Here is a 10,513-nt window from a genome sequence, read left to right as displayed (position 1 = left end):
ATATTTAATGAGAAAAATAATAACAAAAAATTACAAAATTGAAATTTACGAGTCCAATTGAAGATTTAGAAAAGTAATGGTTGTTCCAACAAAAATAGACGAGAGCCGGGTATTCCGACAAGATCTTCCGAAGTTTTGGATTAGAAAAGTTACCCGGTCGTAATTTACGGCGCTGCGTGGTATGCAGGCAAGGATTACACGGATATGAAGAAGAGCAACTTGATTTGTGTCCGCTGTAAGAATGGAGAAGAATCCATAGTCTGTGCCGTAAGGTAAACATGTTAAAAATTATTTATATATATATATATATATTGTATTTTTTACATCGCAATGAATAATATATTTTTTTTTCTTTCTTTCTTTATATTACAATTTTTGTTATATTGTATGTTCTTGCCAGATCTTCTCAATTGGATATATACACTGAACTGGCCGGTAGAGAAAAAAATAAAATTATAATGTAAAAAATTTGACGTTCATAAGCGGCTACAATATCCTATATGAATAAATTATTTTTGAATTTGAATATAATAAGTTAATTAATAATAATATAGGTAATATTTTATTGTATTAGAAAATAAACGCATAAACAAGGTAAGGCAACTAAAAGGCAAGGGAGGTCAAAATTAACAATTTTTAGGAAATCTATTTGTCTAAAATGTCCTACATGAATAAATGATTTTTTAATTTGAATTTAAATTTATAGTAAGTAAGTAAGTATATTTATATTATATTTCCATAATGTTTTTTATATTTTATTATGCTTATCAAGTTTTTATTAATAAAACATAGATAAATTAGAATGAAGAAGGATCCACAGAGTTGGTGCCGCAAGTCCGTAAGGTATACAAGTATACATGTTAAGATATTTTACTTTTTGATTCCAGTTTTTATTACAATTTTTATTCACAGTACATATTTCCGTAATATTTAATATCTTTGTACAAGTTTTTTTTTAATAAAACATATAAAAATATTTAAATATTGGATAGTTTTTGAAAGGGACTTGGATAGCTTTTTATGATAAATGGCATCAAAAATAAAGAATTTCTTTGGCATTTCTAAGTGTATATGAGTAAAAAATCAGGCACAAAATCTTAACCGTTTAATGTTAAGATTATTTCAATTTCGATACCTCAAAACATTGTTATTATGATTTAAACATTCTAACCTCACTGATATAAACGGAAACAGTCCACAGACCAAACAAAATAGATGACACAGAGCAGTCGACTTTGTACATCATTCCCATCTGACTTATTACAATTAACGTGAATTTAGAAAACAATAGTGTTAAAAACAGTCGGCCATTGCACGCGGTGACGCAAGCGTGCAGCTATAGGACGCGGGCGGGCATAACATAATAAATAATAATAGGCCGCCGCGGAGCGGCAACGTGCGGCCAGGCCAGGAGGGCGCGGAGCGGCAACGGCGCGCGATCGATGCGCGAGCCGACTTCTACCGAGATTCCGATAACTTTCACGTTCGTGAAATGTTTGAAAACAGAACCATGTACGTGTTATATATATAAATATAAAATGTTAAGTTCGGTGGGTGTTATATATATAAATATAAAATAGTAGCTGACCCAGCAAACGTTGTTTTGCTGTATAAATTAAAATCGCTATTAAAAATTGGGTTTGGTGAAAGTAGGGTGAAAATTTAGGTTTGTATGTATTTTTTAATGCCACATTATAACAAAATAGCAAAAATATTGGCAAAAAAATGTTAGGGGTGGACAACCCTTATCATTTGGGGGTATGGAAAGTATGTAAATAGTAGCCGATTCTCAGACCTACTGAATATGTATACAAAATTTCATAAAAATCAATCAAGCCGTTTGGTAACCCATACTTCTCCGAACTAATATTGTGACACGAAAATTTTAAATTATAATAAACAATAAAATGTTAAGTCAGGTACCCACCTGTTAATTAATTCTATAACTAATTAAATAGTTTTTAAAATATTTTATCTAGTAATTTAACATAAATTACAACAAACGAAGATATCAGAAAGTAGGATAGTAACTAAATTTTATAAATAAAAAACAAGTAAACGAATAGTTGTTAAAATGTTTTTTGTAGTAATTTATATTAAACTAGCTTTTCCCGCGACTTCGTCCGCGTGGTTATTTAACTTTATTTTCTAAAATAAAAGTGGCCTAAGTTACTCATTACATCAACTATCTGCCAGAAAAAGTCCCGTAAAAATCGGTTCAGCCATTTCAGAGATTAGCCGTAATATATAAACCGACAGACAGACAGACAAAAAATGTAAAAATATATATTTTCGTGTATGTACCGTATTTATGTTCATATGCATGTAGTAAAAAACGGTTATTTCAATATTATAAACAGACACTCCAATTTTATTTATATGTATAGATGTATAGATTAGAAAACTAACCATTTTCAAGACATTTTTATCTACAAAAAATAAGAATGACGAGATCAGATCTTGTCGACGAAAACGGAATGATCAAAATGTTTTTCGTAAGCGTAATTCTAAAAATTATATTTATGTAGTGAAATTGTTAATTCCGTCTGAGGAATGAGAATTTCGAAATCTGTTCTAAATACAGGTTTTATTATTTCACAACATTTATAATAAGTAGTATATTATCTATATATATAAATAAAATTGGAGTGTCTGTTTGTAATATTGAAATAACCGTTTTTTATTACATGCATATGAAAATAAATATGGAACATACACATAAATAACATTTTTTACAATTTTTGTCTGTCTGTCTGTTTGTTTCGGCTAATCTCTGAAATGCCTGGACCGATTTTGACGGGACTTTTTTGGCAGGTAGGTGATGTAATGAGTGAATTAGGCTATTCCACATTAGACAAAGTCGCGAGTACAGCTAGTATAATATTGTTTTAAATATTTTATAATATACAAGTAAACAATATTTAAATTAAAGTGAATTTGACTTCATTTAGACGAATGATTTGCTTGCGCATTCCCATAACCCTGACAAAAGGTGAAGAGAAGGAACACCTTGGGGTTTTAACTTGGTAAGAGTCCGGCAGTACCCTTTACCTCTCAGAGGAGCGTCAAAAGAAAATAATTTTATGATTACCCGCAGACCGAACAAACACATTCCCATAAGCAGCACCCGTTCACGAGTATGACGGACGGATCACCCATCCGTCCATTGTTAGAGGCATTGAGAGCATTTTTTGTGTAATATTGTCCGGTCAAATTCCACAATCTGAGTAAATAAGGGATGATAATGGTTAGTTCACCCGCCTGCACTAACGGTTTATGACGGTGCAGCACCAGTGCAGGATAATGCTAATTTTGAGCATGATGTCAGATCAGTTAGCCCATCGTGTCAAATTCACCAAAAATTTGTCATGATGGCTTCCAAAGGGAACCGCGAGGTAAACCTGACACGGTGCATTGCTAGCAATAGGGTCATCAGGCCATATTACTAACAATCCCCTTTCCCCCAGTTCACCATGGTTTAAATAATCCTTTCATCTTTCAATGACGCCCTGTTCATTACCGAAAGAGATCAGTCACCATTGCATCACCGCAATAAAATTGGTAGTCGATTTGTTATTCCGCCACAAAATGTGTATTTTTCCATTAGCAACGTCGGGTAATATCTGGTGTTTATGATTACTCTTCTACCTGAACCTGATTGACTGACAGTTGTGTTTTTTCCCGCCAACCACCAAGTTTTCCAAATGGAGTCCGAAACGGGTTTCTTGCAATTTAATTGGCTGAAACCGTTACAGTACCAACGCAATGTACGCACACCCTCCATTTACGCCAACCTAACCAATTCGCAATGCCAAACAAGTTCGAAATTCGAATATTTACTCGTGGAAGAGCGTGCGGAGCGGCAACGTGGCGAAAGCAACGCTCTCGTTCAGTGCCGCAACGTCGCAGTTTCGCCGCTGAGTAAATAAATAGACAGAGAGTTCAAGCTTCAATCATGCTTGAGCGCGTAAAAATACTCATTATGATTGATTGGTTTATAGGGTTAATCCGTATAGCGTAATTTTGTCATATGAAAATTTTCCCGCGTAAAATACCCTAGCTAAATAAATTCTAACAATGATTTTTAAAAATATATTCACTAGGAACATCCACGTATTATAAATGTGAAAGAGTTTATTTGTTACGCTTTTACACTTAACGGTTTAAGCAATGTTTATGAAAATTGGCGTAGTATTTGAGATGTTGAAGGTTGGGTTTTAACGACGCAGTTCATACAAAATCAACTGCAGGCTACTGAAGTTCCACCTATTTCTGTAGATATACAGCATGTAATATATACCAGTAAATAAAGATAGAGGGTAAAAGACCTCGAGGCCGATGTCCCACTCGATGGTCAGACCAAGTATCACGTCAGTTAAACATTACTGTCAGCGTCGCACTACACCAGGCGTCTGAGCGCAACCGATGGCGACAGCTGGTCGACAAGATACTGTAGAGTCACGATCCTCAGCAGTGAAGGAACAATTAAGAAGAATAATATATACCAGTAAAATTAGAGGGTACGGACTACGGAGCAACGATTTTTTTAGTGCCCTATGATGACGAACCACAAGCGTCACTTGATGCCTATTTTTCGGACTACTCTAATGCTGTTGGCCGCAGCTGGCCTTTACAGCTTCACCGGGCGTAGGGAGCCAGTGCAGATGGCGCTCCAAACCAAAGGAAAGACTTATGACGCGGCTTAACGCCAACTCCTGACGGATACGACTTTAGTCTGAGAGCTAGGGGTTCTAACCTCGACTCAGGTAATTTCGATGCCCGTTTGAATTGGACGGGGTATTGATAGGAAGGGTAACATGATAACGTGATACTGCTCATGTATATATGCGACAGTTGATGAAAGTGCCAATCAGATTAGTCCCGATCTTGTTTGCAATTCTAACATTAGTAATAATAATCTCAGGACAATTCACACAGCGCCATCTAGACCCAAGTTAAGCTGGCTGAAGCTTGTGTTAAGGGTACTAGACAACTGATACAAATACATAGTTTTTTTTTTGTAAATACATACATATTAAACATCGAAAACACCCAGACCGATACAAACAGTCGTACTTATGAATACAAATGTTTGCAGCGTGCGAAGAATCGAACCCGCGACCATCGGAAGTATAGCGGTGTGCTAAACCGCTAGACCACCGAGGCCGTCAAATATACTATAAATGATATGAATATTTTCTTTATAATTTTGTATTAATTAATACAAATATAATTATTTTAGTTCATTAGTCAGGGAAATTGTTAACCACATTCATGGTTGGTGTCCTCCGTCGACTTTGAAGCATGAGAATGTCAAATTTAGGGTCAGACGACGGAAGGTAAGCAATAGCACAGAATACATAACCTAATGTTAATCTGAATTATGGTAAACATGTTATAATATTAATTTGAAAATAATACGAGCTGAGTTTCTCGTCAGTTCTTCTCATCTCGAAATCATTCCGAACTGACGGTAGATTTGACATATCATAAGAGTCTGTAATAGACCTACATGAATAAAGATATTTTGAATTTAGAATGTATGTATCTTTGCTCAACATTATGTTACAGTAAAAAAAAACAATGTAACAAGTATAAAAAACGTTTCAAAATTAATCAACTTTGAGCGGTATATTAAAAAAAATGTTGACCATTAAAAAGTTTTTAAATTAAATAAAGGATTTTCTATTCTATTCTATTCTGAATTATGAAAACCTAAGGTACGGTGTACTAACTTAGATTGTAACTACAACCCGGATTGCAACGGAAATATCTGGCAATAAAAGTCATTAAACGAACGGATTAAAAATCAATTTATTATATGGGTTAACATCCTTCCGGATTAGACGGGACATTGCTGCACCTGCTGCCCGGAATTTGTCCGGATTTTTTGCTTAAATGGAAGAATTATTGAAGTAAAACACGAGTATGTTACAGTTGGGATTTATTATTTAAGTTACTAAGTACGGCACGCAAATAAATTATAATTATTAATTTTGTTAAGTTTTTCCTATTTTTATTTTACAACTGGTGACAGGTTCGAGTCCGCCAGAGTTCTCAAAATTTTGTTAGTTTTGTATTGTATACATATACAAAACAAGACACGTTTATGAATATTATTATTAGCACAATCGAATGGGTTACACAATTAAAAAGTTTAACTGCTGCCCAAAATGGTTGAAACTAAGTGTCAATTGAGGCCAAATATATTTAACTGCTATCCAATGACTATTTAGGTCTGGCATGGCTTCCATAAATACAGCACGGCTGTCTAGACTCCGAGATCTGCATTATTGAAACCGCTCGATATACCTAAACCTATATAAGTGGGTTACCCAAACTTTATTTGCTGCGACATACAGTTTGACCCTCGTGACCTAGTGCTTTACTACCCAATTTAGACTCCTAGGATGGGAGAGGAGATATTTAAAAATAGGGACCAATGGTCCTATCGGTAGCAATATATAATGTTAGAAATAGAAATAGAAATAATCTTTAATCAAATAAACTGATTACAAGCACTTTTGAATAGACATATTTTGATTCTACCACTCATTCGGAATGCAGATTCATCACAAGAAGAATGAGCAAGAAACTTGTGTGTTGCTCTTTTGAATAGATGTTTTTTTTATATAAATAATTACAGTATAACAAGTAAGAGGCATGCGATAATCAACATTGAAATCGCTACGCACTCATTATTAGTGTAATCAGATAATATTGTCAGTGCTATGGATTTTAAGTTTTTCTATAAAAACATTATTGTCGTTAACAAATTCTTCGATTTTATAGTAAGCTTTTTTGCAAAGGAAGTGTTTTATATGACATTTAAATCTTTTTTCAGGCAGATTTATAACACTCTGGTATTTTGTTGTAAAACCTTACGCAATTGCCATAAAACGAATTATTAACTTTAGTTAGATCCATGTGGTATTTTGTAGAAAAGTTAGAATTAATGATATTAATAACCCAGAGGAATTCACATAGCGCCATCTAGTACCAAGCTAAGCAGAGCCTATATATGCTTAAATACAATCGATATAAATGTTTGTGTATCGTGTGAGAATGGTGCACCCGCCTGCGCTAACAGTACCCAGCGTACTGTTAACGCAGGCACTAGTGGAGGATGATAAGATGAACATGAGGTCAGGTCAGTTAACTCATGGTGGTAAATTCACCATGAATTTTTACGATGGTTTCCAGGGGGAACCAAATGACCAACCTGACCTGCTAGCAAAGGAGTTAGTTATTAGTCCACATTACTAACAATCCCCTTCCCTCGTTACATTTGCACGTACCTCGTAACCACTGAACCATCGAGGTTAAAAACGTATAGATAGATTAGTATTTTCGTATCAGGCCACACAGTCGGGGACTGTTATATTTCGGGCGTCGAACTGACTGACCTCGCGGTTGTAATGAAAAATCGATTACTGACTGACGAATGGAGCGAAATGATGCGGCAGTTTGGGGCGTCCTATTTTTACGGCTTTATTTTTTCACTAGCTAAGCCCGCGACTTTGTGCAGTGGACGTACTTTCAACCGACTTCAAAAAAGGTGGATATTCTCAATTCGACTTTCGTATTTTTGTGTTGTTACTTTAGAATGTTTTCCTACGTGGTTTACGTAGAAAAAAAGGTTTTTGATTTTTAATATTTAAAAAACTGGTGCTTCCCGTTTGGTTTCATATCATTACATAGTATAAAACAACGCTGTAGCTGTCTGTCCGTCCCTATATATGCTTAAATCTTTAAAACTACGCAACGGATTTTGGAGCGGTTTTTTTAATAGATAGAGTGATTCAAGAGGAAGGTTTATATATATAATACATGTACACCCGTGCGAAGCCGGGGCGAGTAGTTAGAAATGTTTATAAAAAAGTGTTTTCTTTAAAAGGTTGAACTCTTAAAATTTACAATAATAAAAATAAAAGAAATTACTTCTTTCTATGTACATATATAACGATATCCAGGATTTTTTTTTTAATTTTCGGTCAATTTTTTTAAGGGATGTGGAGTGTTTTTTATACCCCAAATACATGGGATATATATATGTTTCAGACTATGATGTGGGTGATTAGGTATGATACTATTATTATTACTATCAAAAGAAACCGTAGAACAAGTAAGACAGGTAAGAAGTGTTTTTGCTGCGCGCGCCGCCACTCGTTAACTCGACCGGTTCTCCACAAAGTAGCCGCACCCAGACAAGTCGCCCACAGACAGACACACAGCCGTCTGTAGCCTATTTTAGACTATGGCAAAGGGGCCCCAATTACAATGTGGACTTTGAATAGCAACATTCAATAGCAATTCAAATTATGGGCATATATAGTTTTTTTTTTTAATTTTAGAGTATTATAGAATTACTTTATCTGTACCAAAAGTAGAATAGAATAGAAAATCATTTATTCAAATAAACTTAATTTAGCACTTTTGAATAGTCATAACAATTTGTTTTTTATCTACCAAAAAAAATTATTAAATGTACTAGACATACAACTTTTATGACTAGTTTTTATATTTTATTATTAATTAATATTATAAACGCGAAAGTTTGTGGCTATGGATGGATGTTTGTTACTCTTTCACGCAAAAACTACTGAACAGATTTAGATGAAACTTTACAGTAATATAGTTCGTACATCTGAATAACATATAGCCTATAAATTTGCGGGTGAAACTAACTGTGCACGCGGCACAGTTAGTTTAGAATAATAATGTTATTAAATGTATGTACGAGATGTAAAACTTCTTTTATATTTTTTTATATATTATTAATTGCGTAAGATTAATTTGCTTGAAGAATAAATGTTATAAACAGAGATGTGATTATCATAACAATATAACTATTTATCGTGCACAGAAAAAAAATAGAAAACCCCAAAAAGGCTGGAAAGATTTTCATAGTTCCAGTTTTAAAAATGACGAATTTCCATACAAACTTTCATCCCGCATTTTATTTCACCCTCATAAGGGTATCTTTGACAAACTTTGTATGTCATATTTATTTATATTTAATCAACAGTCTAACAGACAGACAGAGTAACATTCGAATTATAATATTAGTAATGAATGCATAAAAAAATCACAAAACACCATCCTCCAATTAAAAATCAGTATTTAAACATTTGCCAAGTTCATTAACGAAGGCGAGGACGGACACGACTCAGAGGCAGTTGCGTAACAAGCGGCTTCGAATTTTAAAATATTGTTTCTTCGACGTTTGCGCGGGAATTCGGGTCAAGTACATCGTTTTGCCGCTTAATTATAACCACAGATTACAACTAACCATAGATAACGTAACAATATAATAAAGGCACGGACCTTGCGTCTTTGGATACATAATGTCCTAATATACATAATAAGTTAAGGGCACGGATCTTGCGGCTTTGGATAATAATAAAAATAAATAATAGTTGGTTGTCGTTGCGCTGAATACTAGGCTAGTGTAGTTCGGAAGACCGCTACCAAAAACGAACGCTAGTTTAGCGTAAGAAACGAAAGAACTGCAAACTAGTTAGTTATCAGTTCTTTCGTTTCTTAGTTTCTTTCAAAACTGTAGTGGCATTTCTTTAAAATAAGACAAGAACACATATTTACATTACCGAACATGTGTTATAATAAAGTATTAGATACATTATTGTATTGCGCCCAGGCCTGTAATGTTAGTTGTGCAAATAAATAAATATTTACGTAACACGAACCAATTAGTTGGCAGATCTTTCGCTCTTTAGTTCGTTTAAAAGAACAGTGGTCTTGCTTAAAAAAACAAGAACACATATTTACTGGAATTAATACTTTAAAGCCTAGAGGATGACCAGCCTTTCTCTCTTCTAGTAGGAATCCAATGAATTAATTTCCAATTGTAATTTAGTTCCCAGTTCTTTTGAAACTAATCGTAAGAGAACTATGAACTAAATTGAGCGAACTACTGAGTACTTCACTGGAATTCTAAATAATAAGGTTTAATGATAGAAACCATAGAGCAACACTTTTATAACACTTGGCACTGCTCTAAGGGAACGATATCAAAATTGAATCTGTGGTAACCAACTGTCTACTCTGGAAACTAATTTCGTTCTAATGACATTGAACTCCGCCGTTTCGCGCCATTTTATACTCTTGAGTACACTAGCAACGTATTAATTGCATATTTAGTGGTAAATGAAAGAACGGAATTTATTATCGATTTAGTTATTATTAAGTTCAAAATACATATTGAGATTAAAATAAAGATAATTTTCAAAGAGAAGAGCCACAAATATATTTTCATTCGTTTCGATTCGTTCGTTCAATTTCGTACAAGAATTATTTTCATAGGAATGAATGAAAATAATAAATGAAATTTCGGGTAGAATTCTAGTGAAGTACTCAGTATATAAATTACTCATGCATTTTTAATAATAGAGTAGGAGTGCAAGATTGGCACAAAAAGCATCTAAAGAATTATTCACTTCTTAAATCCTCTGTTTTAAAAGGTTAATTAAAAAATAAAATTATTTTTTAATTT

This window comes from Achroia grisella, unplaced genomic scaffold (genome assembly GCF_030625045.1).
Source record: "Achroia grisella isolate CSIRO2021 unplaced genomic scaffold, CSIRO_AGI_Agris_v1 utg598, whole genome shotgun sequence".
NCBI classification, from domain to species: domain Eukaryota; kingdom Metazoa; phylum Arthropoda; class Insecta; order Lepidoptera; family Pyralidae; genus Achroia; species Achroia grisella.
Note: the sequence above shows the minus strand (reverse complement) of the source record.